Source organism: Cavia porcellus, unplaced genomic scaffold (assembly GCF_034190915.1).
Source record: "Cavia porcellus strain 051 isolate PalLab524CR breed Dunkin Hartley unplaced genomic scaffold, mCavPor4.1 scaffold_11, whole genome shotgun sequence".
In the NCBI taxonomy this organism is placed as follows: domain Eukaryota; kingdom Metazoa; phylum Chordata; class Mammalia; order Rodentia; family Caviidae; genus Cavia; species Cavia porcellus.
Window position 1 is genome coordinate 78,691,884 of NW_026947494.1, and position 24,216 is coordinate 78,716,099.

Genomic DNA, 24,216 nt, shown 5'->3' on the forward strand with positions numbered 1-24,216 from the left:
AGAATCACATAAACATCCTTAAAAGGTAAATCATAGCAATTAGTTATAAATTCAAATTCCCTGATATAATTCTGTGGGTCAACAGAGAAGCTACCTAATTTATGAGTAATCTGAGATAAGTCAGAAAGGGAGAAAGGCACATGTATATCAACAAATCCTTCGGGGCCAGCTTGCTCCCAAAGTGGTAGCAGAGATTGAGGAGAAGATTGTGGAGTAGATGGCCATTGGGCAGCCAACTGTCCAGTAGGCACGTGTGAGCAATTATCTATAGATTGGCTACAAAGTGGCTGCCAGTTAACATGGGACAAGGAAACACAGGCTGTGGGCATCTCACTGTGTGCCCTGCAGTGGTGTTCCTAGCACAGTAAATTGTCATGTGGTCCACAACAGGGTGGCTGTTGCTGATCACAAGAGGAGCCACACAGGGGTGGCCATTGACCATGAGATCTGCCCCAAGATGGCGGCACCCTTTCACGTGGCGTAGGGCCACAACATGGTGACCATCCTGCACAAGCTGCAGTAGTCAAGCGGCCTGCCGAAAGGATATAGCGACTGAGACCTAGTAGGATGGGTGGGAGGTGAGAATGTCGGAGTGGACAAAGAATTCTCAGGAGAGTGAGAGGTCAGAGACTTTGAAGAAGCACTAACAGAGAGATTAGAGCTGTTGGGAGAATTAGGGGTCCCGGGAGATGGAGGGGAAGATGATTGCACAGCAGGAGATAACTGTGAGGATCGATTTTGGGGATAGGGAGGAGGCGACAGATAAAAGACCGGGGGTACTTCCTCCAGTGGATCATGAGGGCAGGAGGGGAGAGTTTGTGGCACAGAAGAGTTAGCTAAAAATACCCGAGCAGGTGTACAGGATTTAATGAGAGACGGGCATGTTCTCAGAGTGAGGAAAGCCGGTATGTAAGGGATTTCTGTTAACCTCTCACCAGTTTGACAACAATCATATAAATTTTTGAGAATACAGGGGTCAAATGTCCCCTCTTTGGGCCATGGGCTGCTGGTAAATGGGTAGGTTGGCCAAGCCTCCTGGCGGTAAAAGATTAATTGTTTAGTTTTTAAGGTTCTTTTAATTTTAAGAGTACTCAGATTGGAAATCAAGCATTGCAAAGGCGTCTTTTGGGAAGTAGAAAAAATGTTTCCCATGGCAAAATCTCAGATGAGAAACGGGCCATGGTCCAGAGGTTGGGCCATTACCTGTCCTTTGGGACAAATGGTGAGTAGGGTTCCAAATCTCATATTTCTCAGTCATCACTGAGAGATTCACGAGTGGATTTCTCATGGGTTTTAGTAACAGCTCTGCTCGTGAGAGTTTAAAGCTCTGAAGGATATAAGAGTCTCTTAGTGTGAACCTAGGGTGGTCAGAGAAACTCTGCCTTGGGCTGTCTTAAGGACATGAGAGTGTCACTTGAACCAACAGAAATGGGGAGAAAACCCACCTGGGGCCAAGTCCAGCACTGAAGAATTCCCTGGAGTTTGCTCACCTATGATAAATTGGGCCGGTAATCCGGTTCATGAATTGGCTGGGGACTCAAACTGGGTGGGCCCCAGGAGTCAATGGCTTGCTGATCCGAGTCACTGCACCAAATGATAAGATTATATAGTGTGTCCAAAAGATGAGAAGTGTAAAACAAAATAGGCCTTTATTCTGAGAATGCAGAGAGAGAAAACAACCCCCCCCCCCGACCACTGGAGTTTGGCTTTCTCTCTGGCGGACATGTGGTGTGGGGGCATATAAGTAACCAAGGTTTGAGGTGGAACCTATGATGGCATTAGGGATACAAAAGTAGCCCATTGGTCTTTGTTTGGTGCCATAGGTAAATTCCTAGGGATGGGGAAGATGGAGTCACAAGTAAATTCCTAGGGGTGGGGGAGATGGAAGCTCCTTGGTTCTGCCTCTAAGGCTTCACTGGCTACAGTGTCCCATCTGGGCCAAAACTCTTTCAAGTATTGCCTAAGTGATTATACCTGTAATCTTGTCTGTTGACCATAGTTTTGTTGTACCTCACATGCACTTTGTGATTTCCCATTGGATCAATATTACCTAAGCAACTATACTTGTAATCTCATTGGTTGATTATAGTTCTGTCTCCCTTTAGCCCATCCTCATCTTGTGATTTTGCTCTATAAAAATTCCTTAAGAAGTGGGGTCCCCAACTACTCACTTAAGATTCCTTCTATCTTTGTTAGACACAGCTTTCTTCCTCTCAGTAAATACTTCCTATTCTTAATCAGTATACCTAGATTTCATTCTTTGATTTTTAGAGAATATGAACTCAGAGTATCAGACATCTAGCAAGTTGGGAGATATTTTTCCCCTGTAACAAGGGAAACCTTGTTAACAAATCATTCTTTGCCAATTATGCTGTGTTAACATTAATTTTCCTAAAATATTTAACATTTGAACATGAATACTTTGAATGACTGTCATATTTAGATCTTCTCCCAAAAATTAGAGGAAAGTCATCTTGTAACATTTGGGACACTTGTGTTTCCAGCACATCTGAACCCTCTCTGGCTCTGCCATCCTTTCTAGTTAGTACAGTGCTGTGGGTGTCATGGATTACTGTCATGTAGTCAGAATGTTAGGAAGTCCAGGCATTGGTCTACTCTGACAGATGGTTAGACAGTTAACATTCCTGATGCAAAACTACAAATGTGTTTTACCATTCAATAAAAATATGAATCAATTCTGATTTTCTTTTCTAATTAGGAAGATAAAGAACAAATTGACCAATTTGATGACTGAATAGCATATATCTGGGAATCTCAGTCTGCTTTGGCTATGATACTACATGGTTTTTTAAACCTAACATTTGTTAGTACATTGCAATATTTAATGATGACATATCTTTTGGGAAGCTGGCACAAGTTCATGGTATGTCTTATTTTGTTCTACTTCTCTTTTGCTCCCCATACAACTCCCTTAATCTTTTGGTCCAATTCCCTATTAAAAAAAGATCTATATCCTTTTTTCTGTCATTGATCTTTTATTTTGCTCTTTAAATTGTTAATACTTAGGATTTCTTTTTGTAGAAAAAATCCATGATATTTAAATTTATATGTGTTATTGTTCAATCAACATTATAATCTCAGGGTGCATCCATTTCACACAAGTGACATAAATTTATCCTTCTTTCTTCAAAGTACTGCTCCATATGTATAACTACAGTGTACTCTGTCCATTTTTGTGCTGATGATCATAAAGTCTGCTTCTAAGATTTAACTATCATTATGAATTGTGCTGTTATAAATATAGGTACACCTGCATCACTGTCATATGATGCCTTTAATTCTTTTAGGAAGATATCTAGAAGGGAGTTACCTGGGTTGAATGCTATATATCTATCTTTGAGGAAAATCCATGGTGATTTCCATAGTTGTTGTACTAGTTTACATTCCCAACAGCAATGTAGAAAGCTTTCTTTTCCACTGTCACCTCACTAATATTTGTTATTATTTGATTTTGTGACAATAGCTATTTTTTCTGGAGTAAGATGTAGTCTCAGCATTGTTTTGATTTTCATTTGTCCAAAAACTAGAGATGTTGAAAATTTTTTTATAAGTATTAATTTCCTAGTTGCATTTCATCTTCTCAGAAGTGTCCATTCAATTAAGTTGCCAATTTTTAAAAATTTTAAGCAGTCTGAGTTTTTACATTTTATATTTTCTAGATATTAGCCCTCTGTCAAAAGAAATGGGATTTTTTTCCCTATTCCACAGATCATCTTATCCCTTCACTCTGCTGGGATTTCTTTTGCTGTGCAAAAGTTTTTAATTTAATATAATTCTATTTGTTGATGCTCAGTACTATTTCCTGTGCAACTGTTCTGAATGTCCTTGGGTATGCTTAACATTTTGAATTTTTATCTATTTTGTTTTCTAGCAGGGTTTTTTGTGGTATAACATTTAACTTTTTGATCCATTTTGATTTTCGTTTAATATATGGTGAAAAATCCTATCATCTGCATATGGACAGCCAGTTTTAACAACACCGTTTTTGAAAGAGGCTGTGCTTCCTACAGTGTATATTTTGGTCTCCAGTGTGTGATGTTTCCTCTAGTGTATGGTTATTTCGTCATTTTCTATTATATTACATTGACCCATGAGATTGGTGTGCCAGTACCATGCATTATTTTTTTTAACACAGTAGCTTCATAATATAAATTCAAGCACTCAAGTTCAGAATGATGATTCCTTCAGGTTTGATGTTTGGACTTACTGTTCTATACTGTTATAGATCTCTTATGATTCTACAAGAATTTTAGTGTTGTTATCACCTATTCTGTTGGAATTTTGATTGGCATTGCATTTGGACTGAATATCAATTTAAAGAGTATAGTTATTTTGAATGTTTTGGTTCTGTCTATCCAGGAATGGGGTATGTGCTTCTAGTTTTTAATGTCCCTTCACTGTCCTTTGTCAGAGTACTGTAGTTATCTTTGTAGAAGTCTTTCACTTCTTCAGTTAAGTCAGTTTTGAAGTATTTCATTTTTGTGGACTATTATGAATGATATATTTTCCTATTTTACTTTTCATTGGGTTGATTGTTAGTGCAAATAAACACTAATAATTTTTATGTGATCATTTTGATTTTTGCTGTCTTACTGAATTTTGCTATTAATTTTAAGAGATATTGATTTTCAGAGTTTTTTATGTATTGGTCTCAGTGTGTATTGATTTATGTCATCTGATAGTTTTGACTCTTTTCTTTCCTATGTTTTCCCTCTTCTTTATTTTTCATGTCTAATTTATCTTGTTAATGTTTGTAGTACTATGGTGAATAGAAGTTATAGTACTGGATATCATTACCTGTTTTCTTAATTTACAGAGAAAGCTTTCAACTTTTTCCTATTTAATTTAAAGTTGGAATAATTTCGTCATAAATGGCTCTTACTGGACTGAGATAAGGTCCTTTTATATCTATTTTCTTCAGTGTTTTTATCATGAAATATTGTCAGATTTTTGTTAAAGTCTTTTTTTGCAACCATTAAGATAATTGTGATTGCTATCCATGCTTCTGTTTATAATATTCATTACCTTTATTGATTTGCTTATGTTGTACCATCCTTGCATTCCAGAAGTGTACTTGGTCAAGATGTATAATCTTTTTGATAATTCATTCTTTCTTTTGGCAATATCTTGTAGATCTTACACTTATATTCATTAAACAGCATGTAGTATAGTTCTTTTTTGTGTATTTTTGTTCTGCCTGGTTTTGGATCTTGTCTGGTTTTGGAATCAAGGCATTCCTAGCTTCAAGCAATGATTTTTGGAGGTATCAATTACTTTCAATGTCATTAAAAATCTTAATGAACATTGATGTTAGAACTTCTATGAAAATTATGTAGAATTCCGTTTTCTGAGTTTTTCCTAGTTTGTAGGTTACTTATTACTGTTTCAATTGCATTGCTTATTTTGGGAATTATTCTGGTTTTTAAAATCTTGGTTCATTTTTCATAATTTAAATGAATTTAGGAGTAGACATAGAAGTTTGGAAAACAGTTGTCAATGTTTTTTGATTAGAGTCATGTCCACTGTGGCCTCAACTTTTTCATTTCTAATGATCATTTTGGCTCTTTTTACTCCTCTTTTTGTTAGGTTTATTCTGGAGTGTCCAGTTTGTTTTTCAAAGAATTGTCTTTGAAATTCATTAACCTGTTGCACTGCATTTGGGTCACAAGTTCATTGATTTCTGCTTTGGTCTTTGTAATTTCCTTCCTTGTACTAACTTTACATTTGAATTGCTTTTTTTTTTTTTTTTTTTTTTTTTTTTTTTTTTTTTTTTTAGTACCATGAAGTATACTGTTAGGTCACTTATTTGGGATCCCTTTGGACATTCATAACTGTAGATTTCACTCTTACCATTGCTTTCCTTGTGTTTCATAAATTCTGGTATATTGTACTAGCATTCTCATTTAGCTCTAGAAACTTTCTTGTTTCTTTCTTGAATTGTTTTGTTGTAGACCATCATTTATTTAATAGTATATTATTTCCATGCATTTACACAATTTCAGGATTTTTTCATTGATTTATAACTTCATTATACTATGATCTGATAATACACAAGGTATAATTTTAATTTCTTACATTCACTTAGGCTTGTTCTATTAGTGAATACATGGTCTATTTCAGAAAACTTTTTATGTTCATTTCTGATGCAGTATTTGTTGGTTGATTTTTTTGTCATGTTGAACTATCTGCTTGAGACAGTGGCGTATTAAGATCTCACACTTCCATTGTGTTTATGTTTATTTCATCTCATGCTCAGTTTTATTTATTTTATGAATTTGGGTGCACCATAGTTTGGTGCATATATGTTAATACTTGTCACCTCTTATGTTGGATTATTCCTTTCAACAGTATATACAGACTTTCTTTGCTTCTTTTGATCAGTTTTGGATAACAGTCTATCCTGATCACACACACATTGCCACATGTTCTGTAGCTTTTTCAACTTTTATCACTGATAATTTTTTAAAGCGGCCCAGTGTCTCATTAGACATATCTTCTCTGAACTTACCAAATGCCTTATTGATTTTTTTTAAATGTCTTGGTACATTTCAAACAATTCAGGTGTGATTATTTCAGTTTCCTCCCCCATCTTGCCTCACTGATCAAGTTTAGAAAAGTCAGGAATTTTTGGAGGCATATTGTTGGCTGTGTTTTCATGATTCCAATTTTCTTTGTTTGATTTGTGTTGAGGCTTCTGATCTGATTATATTTTAAAGTCTTGTTTCTGGTATGGAATAATTCTTTGCTTAATAACTACTTTTTAATTTTGCCTTTTAGATGTAGCTAGCAACTGGTCTTTTCATTTGTTCTGAGATCAAAACACCTCTGTTTACTTGACATGAGAAAATGCAGTGTATTTCACCTAGAATCTACTTCTCCCAGAATAGACCACAGTATTGTTAATGATCTCAAGGAAATCTAGAATTTGGAATTTCAAGAAATCCAATTAATAGTTATGCAAAATGCCAAACTTGTCCATAGAAAAGACCTCTACCATTACAGTATGAACACTTAAGCCAACCAAATATTTACCTGCCACTGAATGACAGTAAATATGCACTCATTGAAATAACTTTATGAGTATTAACAATATCAATGTATTCAGCAGCAATAGAATACTTTTAATAATCTAGAAATTCATAAAACTTAGTATTTATACTAGTAAAGACAAATGGTTTGCAGAACAAATGAATGAGAAAAATGAAAAATATTAATCACTCATATATGAAGAAGAGAGAAAAGTAAAGTAGAGGCTTTACTGAGGGGTAGAAAAAACTAATCATGATAGAGAATGGTCACTGAAATAAACAGGAAAGGAGAAGGAAAAAAATCAATAAAAACAGCAGACAAAAACTTAAGTGGAAAAGAAAATTTGTAAGAGAAAAAGATAAAGGAATAGAAAATAAACCAAAATAAAATACAAAGATGGAGAAAAATCCACATCCCCTCAAAGGCCAGTAAAAGAAGGTTAAATATAATACAAAATAGAAAAATCAAAAAATGATTTAGTAAAAGAGAATATTTATGTTATTGAATGACTGGTTTCTCTGAATTATCTACAATTTTGAGATTCTCTTAGACATACTTCCCTATACCTAACTTTAGAGTCTACAGGTCTTTGAGGTGCTCTTCCTGCAAATAATTTCCTGTTTGTTCATTCCCTCCAGACTGTGGTTATCGTTTAAGTCAACTTATATCCTTATTCCCATTGGTGGATTGGGGAACACAATCAACCATCTGTTACCTGCTGGGTTTAGAGTGCAAAGAGAGGTTCACATGGGCTGTTGGACTTAATGGTAACCATCTTGAAGTCTTCTTTCTGGGTGTTGTCCCCTCTAGGATTAGGTTAGTTGGTAAGTCTTTGACTCTGTTGCCTTGTGCTCTGCTCCCTTGGGGATGAGGTATTGTTCCTTTGGAAAAATTGGTTCTCTCATGTGGGTGCAGGGCATCAATTCTCTAGTTGTGGTGGGCTCTCTCACACAGGCGTTGGCCACTACTCCTCCAGCATGAGTTGACCCCTCTACATGGGGCTGGGCACAGCTCCTCTCATCTTATGTCACTTAAATTACTTCCAAATCACATTTTGTGTAAATTTGGTTTAAATTACTCATTAAATCTTCACTTAGATAATTTTTATTTTCTTTATCATGGCTATATTAGTTAGAATTTCTTACTAGAATTCAAGTAACTGTCTTGCTGTTTCAATATGCTCTATTTGATGGAACAGATCTTAACACTTGAAGGCATTTCAAATCTTTATGAGTGAAATTACAATAAATATGAATAAATCAAAGCTTATGTATTTGACAGACACCTGAACAATATAAATCTTTCATAACAGCATGTATAAATTATTTTAATGATCATGAATAAACTTGTATTAGCCCTAAAGGAATCTTTAAAATACCATATATTTTTTAAAAATGCTTTCTCTCTTTGAGCATAATAATTTAGGAAGTTTTGCAGGAAGAACCTTAGATGTATCAATTTGTTCACTTGTGATGACTTAGTAAATCAGCTCATGTAAAGTTTTGGTGTACAATTCTTACTCCATGTTTGTAACTCTGCCACCCCTCTGTGTTGTTTTAATCTGGTGAGATTAGAAATCTGGTGAGAATAGAAATCAAGAAGTCTATTTGCCAACTTAACAAAGGCACAGTTTGAAACCTAGAAAAGCTAACTTGACTAAAAACTGAGCACAGTTTTTCTGGTTAAGTGGAAGAAATTTCATGTCTCTTAATTTTCTGCTCAAAAAGCTTCTGATGGTGAATTATATGTTTACATATATGCACTCAACACAGCACAGAAACAGTCACAAATAGTATTTCAAAATTTCAATTCTATAGAAAATAATACTCCAGTGCTCATTCTATGTCAGATTTTGATCCTCAAATTTCTTTTCTTTTTTTTTTTTTTTTTTCTTTTTTGGTCCTGAGGATCAAATTCATGACCTTATACTTGCCAGACCAGTGCTTGTGTTGTTGAGGTAAATCTCTAGCCCTAAACTAAATTCCAGGCCCTCCCCTCACATGTTCTTTTTCTGGTTTACTTGCTTAGATTTCAGTAATAAATTGATATTTCTGTGCTTGATGATTTTCTTATCTAAAAATAAGCAGTATATTTAACTGTAAGTACTTTGCAAATATAAATAAGAAATTTTTCTTCCAACATGTGGTGAGTTTTACATGTTGTTCCATATTTCTAATTTAGGAAGTACACACATAGAGTATGGCAAAGGCTTTTTACAGCCTCAAGAAAAATTTTGAAAAATGTAGTATCTTACAATCATTACTGAGAGTGATACATTATGATTACTCTGGAAGGTAAACTATAGCTTTATTTATAGTACATAAGAACTCACAAAAATTCTTCTCAGATAATAAATTCTAGTTTTCATATTAGAAGAGATTCCTCAAACCAAATTGCATTATTATTGAAATGAACATTAACAATTATCCTATCAAATTTCAACAGATTGTAAAAATTTTATTTATATATACATATTTGTGAATGGTTTTTTGATTTATTTAGCAAAGTACATACACATTTTCAAATACTTAAAATTTCTAAACAACTAGTCTCTGTTAATTTTCAATGAAATTAATCTCTTCCATATTTTTGTGCTGCTTTGAATGCCCATGTTATGCTTTTAACCACGTTTAATTACATGGTTACCTTGTTCACTCACTACATAAAAATCTCATAGAAGTGAAAGACAGCACTGATTCTTCATTTCTAGGGCAATATTAGTTTGTGGACTCAAACAGGAGAAGGTTTACTTAGTGTTAATAGGGAGCTGCTCATTAGGGCCCAGTGTTTCTCACACTTTTATTCTACCACGCTTTCAAGAAGATGGCAGGAGGAGGCGGGATGTGGTGCAGAGGAGGAAGTGACTACATTTCACATACTGTTCTGTGTTGACTTGGCATCAGGTCTTGTGAAGGGACAGGAACCAGGAAGCCTGGGTGCTGAAGTACCTCTTTGTGACTCGGTAATTCACTGATAAGAGCACTTTCTGCCAATTTTGTCTCTTTTTTTAAAAATGAGGGCACTACTGATTGCTTCTACATTTTTAAGGCAGCAGAACACTTAAGTCTAATACAGGGCCAGGCATGGCATCATTTTTGCCACAGTGTGCTGGTCCAAGCACGTACAGAGGCCAGCCTACTATCAGAGGGATTGTACTTACCTCTTTCCATATGTGCAAACAAGGTAAGGGTAAGGAATTCCCAGTAGCATCTTTTCAGACTCTGATACAATTGTACTCTGTATTTTTAAGTGTGACTATCATCTCTTGTAAATGCCAATGCTAGTTCCCAGGGTTGATATGAAGACTAAGGAAGTTAGATTTTGTACATTATATAATGATTGGCTTGTCATTGGTAGAATTTGGTGCATGTTAGTTACTTTATACTTAGGGTGACTATTACCTCTGCAATATTATTCTTCACATTATTTTCCTTGAATCCCAATTAAAAAAAAAAAAAAAAACTAAGGAAAAACCCCAAAAGTTAACTTTAAAATTATAGTAAAGGGAAAGCACAGAAAATGCAAGTCTATATCCACAGAATGAAACTGAGAAATTAAGGAAAATTCAAAGGAAATATTGCAAGAAATGGAAACCAAAACCAAGGATACTCATTGCCCGCCCGAACGGTATGAAGGAGATGGTTTTACTGGAAGGCAATGTCTGATTTCCCAGAACTCAAAATAGAAGTGAGAATAGAAGACTCGGATTGAAGAAAGGTAAGCGTGAGAAATGGAAGAAACTAGTAGGAAATTAGTACAACTTTAAAATTGGAATACTTATTATCCAAGGCATAGCTCACACATGTCAACATGTTCAAATGTGCAACAACCAGAGACAAGTATATAATCTGAACCAGAAAAAAATGAAAATATGTCTGAGAACATTTACATTATCTATAAGAAATGTGAAAGGCAACAAGGAAATTTTTATGGTGGAGAAAACTGGGGTATTTTATGACTTTAAGTATAACGGAGCAGCTTTTCATTTATTTGCTCTAAGTAAACTTGTTCACTGACCAACCTCATGCAAAGTTCAGGGGTATTTTCATTACGTTACTACCTAACTGAATGGATAACAAAGGAACAGTAGAAATTTAAATAAATTTGTGAATCTGAGAGGGTAGAATTCAGATGAGAGTAGAAAGCTATCTGGAAATGTTTTTTCTTTATGGATATGATGAAGATCTTAATGCCCACTGATCCATATATCATAATAGTGTTGAGTTTTCTTTTCTAATATACATTAACTAAAGAGGAAAAAAGTTATTATACTCAAAAACATTTTAAAAATAAGTCAGTGTTTAAAAACCCCCAAAACATAAGTTTTTGAAAAAGAAATAAAAACATAAATTAGCAAATATGGTTTTGAAATAAAAAATACTAAAAATTTATATGAATAGAAAAAAAAGCATAGAAAATGCTTTAAGGAAATGGTTAAGAAGAAAATCCAAGAATTTCTAAAAGGAAACAAAAAGTAAAGAACAGATAACTATGTTGAATAATACCCCAGTGATAGGGTCTGAACGTCACATTAATTCAGAAATCACTAAAAGCTCAGTATAGATGAGTTTGAGATTGAAAATCTTCAGAAAACATAGGGGAAGATCAGGCTGGAGGAAGAGCCTCTCTTTTGTGAATTTAATCTATAGGAATCTTATAGTAATAACACAGGGGGGAAATTCTTTCATACTTTCTGTAAATGGAAAAAGGATTACTTTTTTAAAAAAACTATTTTAAAGAGAATAAAACCTAACAATACAAAAAAAAAAATAAAGCAAATCAGAATAGAACAAAGCAAATGATACAGGACTTCAAATAAGACAACAAGAAATCAACAGTGGCTACCATAGCATCTTATTTTCTTCAGAATGGCTAACTGAGATACCACCATACATATTAAAATCAAGCAAAAGAAAACGAACAAAACAAAATAATGAAAGCATTACAGGGCTTGAAAATAAGATAATGGGAAATTAGCAACAGTTACCATAATACATCCTATTATCTTCAAAATTGCTGCCCATAACATCAGACACAATAAAATCTAACAAAACAAGACAGAAAGAAATGAAGCCTAACAAAATTATGGAAACAATACAAGAATTCAAAATAAAATAATAAGAAATTAAGAGTGATTACCACTTTCTTTTTATGGCATTTCCTCTCCTATCACTATCATAATATCTATTGTGCTTTTTGGACCCCACTAACTACTTCAGGGTTTGTGCTAGGGAGATAACACAATGTTCACCTGTATGAGTCCAAACCATTTCACTGATGAACATGATCTCCAGTTTCATCCATTTACCTATAAAATCAATTATCCTACTTTATAGCTGAGTGGCTTTCCATTGTCTGAAAACATCATCTCTTTCTTATCCATTCTGTGGTTAACAGGCAAGTTACTCAAGTTATTCTGGTCTCCTGTCATGTCATTGTTTTCTATCCTTTGATTTTCAGTCTATGAATTTTCTCTTGAGTTAAATGTGTTTCTTGTATATAATATATTTCCATGCCACACTGCTGTGGAGCTAACAGACTATAGACTGAAACTTCCACAAACTGTAAGCTAAACAAAAACTTTCCGTCCTTAATTTTAGGTGTCAGGTATTTTGGCTCAGCAATGAAAGAAAAGTAACTAACACAGTAGTATATCAAAATAATATCTTTCTACTTGGCCAGTGAATTGTGTTTGCTGTTTCATATATAATTGCATAAAGCTAAATGTGTACATATAAATGGTGGCCTAAATTGCAATATAATTTTAAAAGCATACTTTCAACCAAATAAAAGTATACTTAAACCAAAAAGGCTTGGTTTAAGCCTGGTTTAAAATTAACAAATGTATTTCAGTTATGAAAATTTGGTAGCAGTCACATGTTCCTTATTTGACTTATTTTAAGGTTAGCCTCATTATTCAGCTTACTAACTCAATATTTACTTTACATATTTTTTTCATAAAGTATGCATTTTGCACATATCATGATGTCACATAATAGAATTAATGTTTATCGTAAAAGAAATGTCAACAATATTATAATATATGGCTCAATTGATACATTGTCAATATTAACATCTTCATTTTATCCCCAAAAAAGAAATACTGCCAGAGGTGAATAGATATTACATTTCATTAGCAAAATTAGCTAAATATTCAAGATATTTTATATAAAATTTTATTTATAAGTTGTGCCTTAAATATCATTTGATTAGTTTAAATAGTCCTTTCCATTCTAAAATAGCCAAAGTGCTTTTCCAACAAATTATAAAATGAAAATTGATAATTGATATTATCTTTCAGATTATCCTAACCTTAATTCTTTTAGCTCTCAAAAGTGTATTTGTGTAGAAGTACTCTTCTTCTTTGCTATGGTACTTGTAAAAGTGCAACATTTATCAGTTTGTGAGTTGTTTGCAATTCACACCTTCTTTGATTCTCTTTGAAATTGCAAAATATGTATAAGTGCTTGTAGAATACTTAATCAAATGTATATGTGTGTGTGTGTGTGTGTGTGTGTGTGTGTGTGTGTGTGTGTATCTGTATAATTACTGAATCCAAACTTCAGGCCGAGGGCTTAAGTCACCTCCTCTACTTCTCTGCAGCCTAGATAAATGGAAAGATTATTCAGATGCTGTCACCAAGAGGTCAAAGTCCAGTTGCATTTTCACAGGCAGGGGAGCAGAAGGGAGAGATGCTGCTCCTGAAACAGCCTGGGTAGGTCTGTTACTTCGTTATATTCACTTCACACTGTTCCTTGCTTTAAAAAGACCTTAACACACTTATCACCATGAAGCTGTGATTCAGGTTTGAGGCACTTCCATTTCTGCGGAGATTGCTTTGAATAAGTCCTTTCTCTTTTGATGTTGTCAGCAGCAAACAAATGACACTGAGTTATAGATCAGTGTTATGAATAATAACATTAGATTTTGCTCCAGTTCTGAACCTGTTTTATTGTTGTTGTTGAAAATTGTTCAAAAATCCCAATTATTATTGTCTCAAATGCTTCTTTCATCATTTATTCTCATTTTTCCTGGTATTGCCATTTTGCACATATCACATATTTATTAACTGCTCTGTAGTTCCTCAATATACTCTGGGTTCTTTCTCCTGTTTACTCATTTTTGCTTTAAATGTTAGTCTTGGGAATTACCACTGACATTCCTTAACTTTGCCAAACCTGTCTTCAGATAAGTCCAGTAATTGAGCATTTCCAAAAATTCTTTTGGTAACGGTTTTTGATTTCTGACACTTCCTGTTGTTATTAGAATTGGTATTTCCTGCATAGATTATGATGATTGTGCATTGTCTGATTTTTCCTTTAGCATCATTACCGTATCAGACATGGTAATTACATGCTCTCGATTTTATTTACGTCTAGTCCTGATTCTTCACTCTTTCTTCAACTTGCAGATCCTTACATATTTTACCTTTTACAGTGCCTTTTAGTATTTTCAAGAATAATGATGTTCTGAGTAAAAAGTGGAGTAAGTCTTTAATATGAGGATTTTATCTTTATATGGCTAAGCGTTAATGCTTAATATTTTTTTTTCAGCTGTGGCTATTAGAGGCTAAATATTCCTGATGTTTGTTGGTTTGTTTTGCTGTTCCCTACTGTTTTTGAGTTTCCTTAGAACTTTGTTCTTAAATAGTGTCAAAATGTGCTGTAATTTCAACTGAATTTCCACGTCAATATTCTGGAATCCTACTGATGTGATTATACAATATAATACTTACAATATGAAAATTTTCTATGGTCCTGTGTTCAGGTATCAGACCAGTCTTTTAGTGAGGGAAAGAAAGTGGAATAGAGACTTCAGGTTGTTGGAAAAGACAAGAATGTGGAATATTCAAAGAAAGCTGCAAGGAATGGGCAAAGGTGGGTTAAGAAAAAGAGGCCTGGAGGGCTGGAAAGTACAGGAAATATCTCAGTGGGGGCTTTCCAGCCTCCTGAGAGTTCATATTTCACCTTAGCTTGCCCTGGTTTCTGGATATGGAAACACAGAATTTAAAGTTTACTCTGCTAAATTTTGATCTTGCTTTGGTCCCATTCCTATTTCTCTATTTTTCCCTTTTAGAATGGGAATATTTACCTTGTGCTTTTGTATTCTGGTGGTGTTTAACTTTCTTTTCATTTTCACCAAGGGTCATAGTTATCAATTTTCTTAAATCTCAGAGGAGACTCTATATTTCTACTTTTTAGCAGTGCTGAAAATTATTAGGATATGGCAACTCTCAGAGATAGAGTGCATACAAGGACCAAAGATGGAATATTACTGTTTATATCTAGATATCTCCCTAAAGTTTCAAGGCTATGCTTTTAGGATATGATCAGATTAGGGGGATGTGGGTACATATCAGTGAATTCATCCACTGATGACTTTATAGTTAAGCTGATATTGGAAGGTAAAGCATGGTCAGAAGAGATGGATCACTGAGGGCCCAGCCTCCAAGGGTTAATTTCTTCCCTGCTCTTTTCTCCACACTTTTTCTGCTTTCTGCTTTTATGTCATGAACATCTCTCCTTTTGTATGCTAACTATGGAATTAAACCTCTATGAATTGTGATCCTAAATAAGCCTCTCCTCCTTTAACTTGTGAGTGTCAGGTGTTTTGTCCCAGTAAATTAAATGAGACAGCCTGTCAAGAAGGATCAAAGTTACTGGTTTTATTTCAATGGCTCCTTCCCCAACAATCCGTTTCAGGGGCCAAAGCTGTGATAGTTTGGACCCTGGAATAAAATCTAAGGAAGCAAGAAATTAAAATTTAGGGAACAAAGGCTTTATTTTAGGCCAGGCCTGGCGATGCAGCCTCCGGGAGCCAATATGGAAGACTGCACGCCTTACAGCTAAAGGATTAGGTTTTTAAAACCTAAAAGCCACAGGAATGTTGCAAACAATTTGGTAGCACCTGGGCTTCTTGGTATTTCCTGTAACTTCCTTGTAGTTAAAAATTTCTTAAGGAACAGCACATTTTATTACAGATAGGTGGAAGGGGGTGGGGGGTTACAAGAAACTGAAACTTAAGACTTTTACGGGAAATGGAGACTTAACCTAAAAAGAATGGGAAGGGGAGGGATTTACAAGGAGCTGAAACTTAAGTCTTTACTGGAAATGGAATTTTAATCTCTATTGAAACTGCACATACAGAACAGGAAGGAGGTGCATTAGTTAGAACTAGGCTACAACAAAACCCAAAGGAAAGTTTTCTCTGAACATCACCATGAAAAATTGTTAGGACTCCTTTCAGTGAGGACTACAAAAGATTGAGGTTTTCAAACTTGACTGCTCTCTAGCAATTTGTCCTTTAGTGTCTAGAGTTTCCTTACCTAACTCTAATTCCTGTGGAAGTGTCTCACTGGTCTCCTGTTCCCACTTTCTGTAATCCTCTTCTCTGCGTATCATAAATAAGGTAAGAAAGGGAGCCAGCTGCGAATAAATAGTACTTTATGACTTTGTCTTTCTGAGGAATGGGCATCTGGATTGTCACCTGGGTACAGTGACAGACTAACCCAGGGAAAATGTAGCCTCAGGGTATCATGAAAAATAAAAAGTAACTGAAATGTTCTATAAAATGAACTAATATAGAACATAAATGAACTAATATAGAACATAAATGTTCTAAAAATGAAGTCAGTTTATTCAAAGAATAAATAGCCAATAGAATAAATGAGTAAAGCAGAAAGTAATAATTGAGGATCTGAAATTATACTGCCAAAGTTATAAATAGTCAGCACATTAAGAGAAAGGCCAAGCAAAGGACACAAAGAATATTGAAAAAATACATCTAGGTTTCAATTACTGAAGAATTGAAAATATTCATATGAAATGTATTCTGTGACTTTTCTAATAAACTAGAAAACTTGGCAAGACTAAAAGTCATATCTTCATGCAGTTTCTTGTTTTCAGAGTCCAAGGTTACCTTAGCATCCTCACACAAATTATTTTATTGAACTTTGTAAGTCAATTTAGAGGAATATCTTACAATCATATTTTCTGTAGAATTTTCTCACAGCTTCTTATTAGATTTCTTAAGGAAAAATTATCTGTAAATAAAATTTAATTAAATCCACTCTATTAAAATTTGAAAACTACATTTAAAAATCATGATTTTTTGTTTTTGTTTTTGCTTTCATTATTACTCTGGCCTTGAAAGAAAACTTTATTGAAGTATACTTTGAATAGGTAACATACTCTTAATTTCAGTTTTCAGTTCAGTGACTTTGATAAATATATATACCTGCTGAATATCCCTTCAGAATATACAGGTCACTTTCATCACTCATGCTGATCAATTATGTCTGTTCTTGATACATAGTCCCTGCATACAAAACACCCTGATAATCACTGATCCGCATGCTATAACTGTAAATTTGATTTATCTTACTATAGTATTATATAATTCATTTTTTATGTTCATTACTCTTGAGTGTATAATGTTCTAGATATTCATGCAATTTATTGTGATTATCATTGTTTCTTTTCAGTTTGGAATTCCACGTGGATTTATTACCCTTTGTTCATTCATTAATCCCTTCATAAACATGTGAGTTTTCTAATTTTTGACTGTTACAAAATCAGCAGAAATAAAATATCTGTATAAAATTGTGTTTGCATGCTATGAATGTGTTACTAGTCACCAATGTTATTGGCTTAGTTTTTTGTGAAAACTGTCACATAAAACTATATTCAATAGCCAGAATACTCCTTTCGAGATGGAAATCATATTACAGTATATCTGTGCTTATTTTTTCAAGCAGTTATAACAGAATTTTATGAATTAAAATATGAACATTTATTTCTCAGAGAGCTTCAGGTTGGGAAGTCCAAGATCAATATGCCAGCTTTTTTTTTTTTTTTTCTAATTAGACCTCTCCTTTTTAGATGCCACCTTTTTGCTATGTTCCTCAACATAGATAATGGTATTTCTCTTCCTTTACTAATAAAGTCATTGATTCTGCCATTTGGCCTCACTGTCATGACCTCATCTGATTTCAAATACCCTTCAAATATCTCCTTTATTAATATCAGTATATCTGGAGTTAGGAGTTCAACATAAGAAATTTAGGGGACAGAATTCAGCTCAAAGCCAACACAGCATATAATCTCTCCAATGATTTACTGTTTAATTTTGAGCAGGAGACAAATTTCTGAAGTTATTCCATCGTATTTCACTTTCTTCTTGATCTCTGTACTGGGAACACATGGTTACACTGCTATTTATTCTTGAAATAAAAGAAGCTTGTAATTGTTTCAGGTTCTACTGACTCTTAACTAAAGTGCTGTTTTCCCCATGTCATGGTCATGCCATCACTTCTCTTAGGTTTCTGTTACTTTCTTCTGTATTTATAATTCTGTATTTATAATTTACATATTTCATCAAATAGACACTATTTTGCTGATTTCCTTTATAAACTGTTGCCACTGTCTGATATACAGCGTGTGTGTGTGTGTGTGTGTGTGTGTGTGTGTGTGTGTGTGTGTGTTTATGTTACTGGGATTTTATCCAGGGCTTTCATGTAAGCTAAACTCTCAGCGTTTTTTTTTTTGTTTGTTTTTTTTTTTTTTTTTTTTTTTTTTTTAATTTTCAAGATAAGGTCACCCAAAGCTGCTTAGCTGAAGGGAGGGAACACACTTGAGAAGTTTCTGCTTCTGTCTCCTGGAATTCCATGATGATAGTCATGTGCCACCAAGCCCAGTTTATTGTATTCTTTATGCACTGTAATGTAATCTTTTTGAGAGTGCATTAATTTTAATCTTATGCATTTATTTATCTTTTTGAGATGGGGTCTCACCATGCAGATCACTTTGTAGCCTAGGCTGGTCTTGAATTTGCAACGATCCTCATGCTTCAGCTTCCAGAGTACTAGGATTATAGGAGAGCACTACCACACCCAGCTATTTTTTTTTTTTTCCTGTTTTACACTGTTTCACCAGTTTTTGTGACAGTTCCTGGAATATAGAAATCATTTTAGATATATTTATTTCACAAATGAATAGATAGTTATATAAAATATATTCTAGGCAAGGGAACAATACATTTTAAATATTACAAGACAGAATAAACCTTTAGGTTAGGCATTTCAGTAACCCTTGAGTTTTTCTTCTAAGGGATAGGATACCCATGACAAGATAATTTAAGGGTCTTGAAACACACAGAAAAATTTTGGATTATATAAACATATTTCAGAAATATTTCTAGATTGGAGATATGTTTGAGTAATTATCTTCCCTGATGTTATGCTTTATATTATGAGTTTGTAACTAGTTTCTTTTAAGAATTTTGGGAGTCTGGTAGCGTAGCTCAGGAGTAGAATATTTGTATTGCTCATATAAAACTCCAGGTTTAATCCCAAGCACCAAAGAAAACAAAAACAAAACAAAACCCCACATAGTCAAAATTGAATTTTGAGATTTTGTTACCAGGTAGCTAAGTTTCTTTCAAGACAGGCTGATCTTCTGAGGCTGTCTTTCAAAGTTTTTGAGTATTGGCTGTGAAGGGCATGCTATGGTTTAGAGATTTCTCAAAAATCATAAATGGGAAAAACATGAATCAGTTCACAACAGTCTCAGTATTTTTTTTAAATGTACAAATTTAAATTTTTATTTTTATTTATTTGTGTATATATGTGTCATACTGAAAATTGAACGCAGATCTTTCACACTAAGCTACGTCCTCAGAAACTGCCACTTCCTCTTATTTTAATTTAATTTAATTTAATTTTTAGGCAGGATTTCATTAAGTCACTAAGTAGTTAAGCTGGGCTCAACTCTGCAGTACTCCTGCCTCAGTCTCCTACAGTGTTGGGATTACAAGTGTTTGCCACCACCTCTAACTTAAACTTCTATTTTTTCTTTCATAGCATATTTAAAATGTTTATATATTTCCACTGCTATTTGTATAATTAAAACATACAATTCTTGTTAAAAGTTTTTCTTATTAATTCTACTTATTAATATCTACATAGGGAAAAATGTAACTCTGGCTTTTGAAAAATGTTTATCTAGAAATTACTGGCACCTAAATATTCCTTCAATATTTTCCCAAACTAGTTTTATTCCTTTAATTTTTTGCCTCCTTGTTCTGGGGATGTTTGTCACTATTTTTATACACAATGTTTTCTGTATATTGACCTAAGATTAATTTGACAAATACTATTAAATAGCATTCAAAATTAAAATGATATAAGAAATCAATGTGAATATTGACATATTATTAAAATTATGAATATAGTTGAATATCTCTCATTAAATTGGTTTATGTAAGCTAGTATTATTCTTTGTTATATGAAGTTGTAAAATCAGAGCTCTATCTTATCATTACAGTGTTTTTCAGTTGTATCAGTCAGTGTTTTATGCAGGTAACAGATAGTGCAAGATATATAAATGCAGATGAAATTACAAGATTAGCTTACCACAGTCACCCACAGAGCTGGATGAGGAAATGTGCAGAGGGTGTATGTATACTGGGGACCGAAGGCTTCATTGAGGTGTCTGGAGTTCCCTGCAGTGTCTGTGCAAATCTGTACCAAGAGGCTGATGGGTCTGCAATGCAAGGCTGGAGGATCAGTGATGGAAGCCAGAGATTCCACAGGAGAAGCCAGGAGGTGAAGTTCAGGCTGAAGAGGAAGTCTGGAGTACTTCTGAGAAAAAGAAGCAAGTTCACCCTTCCTCGTTTCACCTTTATGCCGTCCAGGGTGAAACTTGTCCAGGCCCTGGGCTATGCTAGGATGATGGGTCCTGTACACCCTGGAGTGCACAGTTACTGAGCTGACTTGGTTAAGCTCCTAAACTGCTCTTAGACACAATCGATAAACCATTAATAGAGGCCATGTCTCATGGTTTCTTTTTATCTATGTATGAATCATCTATAATATACATATAATTAATCAAAATTATATGGTATCCTAATAGTTATATTTCATATGACTGAAACAAAGAAGCATCATGGGGAATATCAATGATTACAGAATTGCATTTGATGATGTTTAAGATCTTTCTATTTCATCAATATTTATAAATAACTTTTATTAGAAAAGACATATGAAAAGCTTCAATAAATATCATAATCAAAAGTAAAATATTTTAATTATTTTCTCATGTGAAATGTGACACAGAGTCAAATTATCACCACAGCAGTTCTATTTCACACAGAACTATGTAGGCAATAAAACAGTGAAAACAACATTATGTAACCATTTGAATGAAAGAATTTTGTAAATAACATAGCAATTAATTCAAAAGCAACTTGAGGTAAATTTTTAATTGCTGTAGTAGCTAGTCACCAGATACAAATTTAATATAGGAAATCACAAATATATTTTTAATATTTTGCAAATGATTCTATTTAAAGAAGTATGAAAATGTAAAATTGAATATGTGTAAAAAATTTTACACATGTAAAAAAAAATTTTAAATCAGATCAGGGTATCATAAAACACCATGGCCTGTATGGTTTTAAAAACATATTCTCCAACAGATTTGGTAATATTTCCAGATCAAGGTACCAACTATTTTGATCCTAGTGAGGTATTTTAGTATTTTAGTATTTGAGCTCCTATCTTTCCACCATGTCCTCATACGGAAAAGAAAGACAGAAACCAAAACCTGATGTTTCTAACTGTTTTATGAGGACACTAGACTGCAGCTTTAAGCACATGAGATCATTCAACATTAACCATTCATGTGAGACACCATCTTCCATATAGTCACACTGAGAATTAGAGCTTTAATATATAAATTTTGGAGGGACAAGAATTGGTTCCTAGCAGTATTTCAAACTATATGTCAATTTGTTCAAACAAATTTTAAGGAAAACATTTTTCTATGTTTGACTTGGAAGCAACAGCATCACCAGACTGTTGATTTCCTAAAAATTAATTTTAAGATTAAATTTAGTCTCTATCAACTCCTGTAATGCTCTTTGGAAGAAATGACCATCTGGTTTATAACTTAGAATTTAAATCTTTCAAAAAAATGCAATAAATAAAATATCTTAGTGAATCATGAAAAACAAAAAACTTAGAGAACTTATGTCCTGGATCCAGAATTCTTCAAGTAGCTTTTTATGATGAAAATATAATTTACAGTAATGGGATGACAAAAAAGAGTAGAAACACTGCAAGTGGTGTGTGTGTGTGTGTGTGTGTGTGTGTGTGTGTGTGTGTGTGTGTGTGACTAACCCTATAAACAGTGAGTAAAGTGCATTTTTTCCTGGTTTTGTGACCACCACTGATCCACTGGTAGAGAAATAATCACTATAGATAAGTGAATGCATAAATGTCAATTACAGATTGATTTTAAACAAAGGTAAATGACAAAGGACTAAAGTTTCTGAAAGAGTTTTTAAGAGACAGGAAGAGTATTGCAACATTGTAAGAGTCAAATATGTCTTTAAAAGGCAAGCATAAACCCTTAACTGAAAGAGAAATTTTAACAGATGAAAGGAATTTGTGACGCTTACGGAACACTGGAAAACTTTTGACATATGCATGGTGTTCAGGAGACTGAACAAAGTGAGAGAAAGACTTAATTGGAGCCTGTTGGTGCTGACTAAGCTCAGTGCACTCGCCAAAAATAAATAAATAAATAAATAAATAAATAAATAAATAAATAACTGTAAACCAAAGAACTATTAACATTGGAGAGTGAAAGAGTGTTGTACATTAACTCAAAATTCTTCAGCAAAAGACAGATCAAGGGCAGAGAATTTAAGATAATTTCAGAAAGTCTCATAATTTGACACTGAGAAAACCCAACACAACACAGGCAATAAATGTCATGTAGGAATGTCATTTAGCAGTCAAGTGTCAAATGAAACAAGACCAATAAACCCCCAAAAGGCAGAAACGTTTATAACAAGTGGGGAACCTGATTTCTGGAACTGTCATACTATATTATCTAAATTGTCCAAATTTCAAAAATTGTGACAGAAAAGAAAAGTGAAATAGAGAACATAAAGTATTCAATGTGAATTACTACTGCAGGTTCAGCCGTTTGTTAGTATTTGAAAATGTATGTGACACAAATAAAACTATTACTTTTAAAAAGTGACCTTAATATTTGCCTCATTTTTTTTTTTTTTTTGTCTTTTTCGTTTATATCGGTACCGGGGATTAAACTCACGACTGCCTGCTTGCAAGGCAGGCACTTATGCCGCTGAGCTAAATCCCCAGCCCCTTGCCTCATATTTTTTAAATTGAAGTACAAAGAACTATAACTATCAAATCTACATACGACATTGCAGTGACAAGAACAATTTACTAACATGAAAAGAGCAAGGAGAAAAATCATTGTCTTTTCTAAAACTTAATTTTAAAGAGGGAAAAATGAAAAGACAAGAAAAAATAGGAAACAAAAGTGACAATAACAAAAAAACTCAAAACAATAACAACATAGACTTTCAAAACAAGAGGATAGGAACTTAACAATGATTGTTATTTTGCAGTTATCTACAAAAGAGTTACTCAGATTGTCAGATATACACATGCAAAATTGATCTAATCCTGTGAATATTAACTTTTCTGTTCCAAGAACTAATAGAATTAGTAGTGCAATCATCTTAGCTATCTTATATATATATATATACACTAGTTTATGTCTTCTTTTCTTTTCCTTTCCTTCTTTTCTCTTTTTTCCTGACTTATTTTGAGCAGTTTCTTAATCTTTTACAATATTTATTGAAGATTTTGTATCTTATTTACTGTTTCAGTTGGTTACACTAGGGAGACAACATGGTGTTTACACATGTGAGTCTGATTTATTTCACTTACGAGTATGATCTCAAGTTATTTACCTATAAAATCCTCAATGCAAGTCTTCTTTATAGCTGAGCAGTATATCATTGTATACAAATACCACATAATTTTTATCCATTCCTCATTTGATGGGCATTTAGGTTGTTTCCAAGACTGGCTATTACAAATTGTGCTGCTATAAACATGGGTGCACATATATCACTGTGGTATGATATTCTCAATTCTTCTGAGAATATAACTAGAAACAGGATATCTGGGTCAAATAAGACCTCTAATTTGAGGAACCTACACACTGATTATGACACTGGTCATACCAGTTAACTTTCCCAACAACAGTACAAAAGGAGTTCCTTTTTTTTTGCACAAGCCTTTCCAGCACTTCTTATTACTTGATTTCTTGATCTGGGTCATTC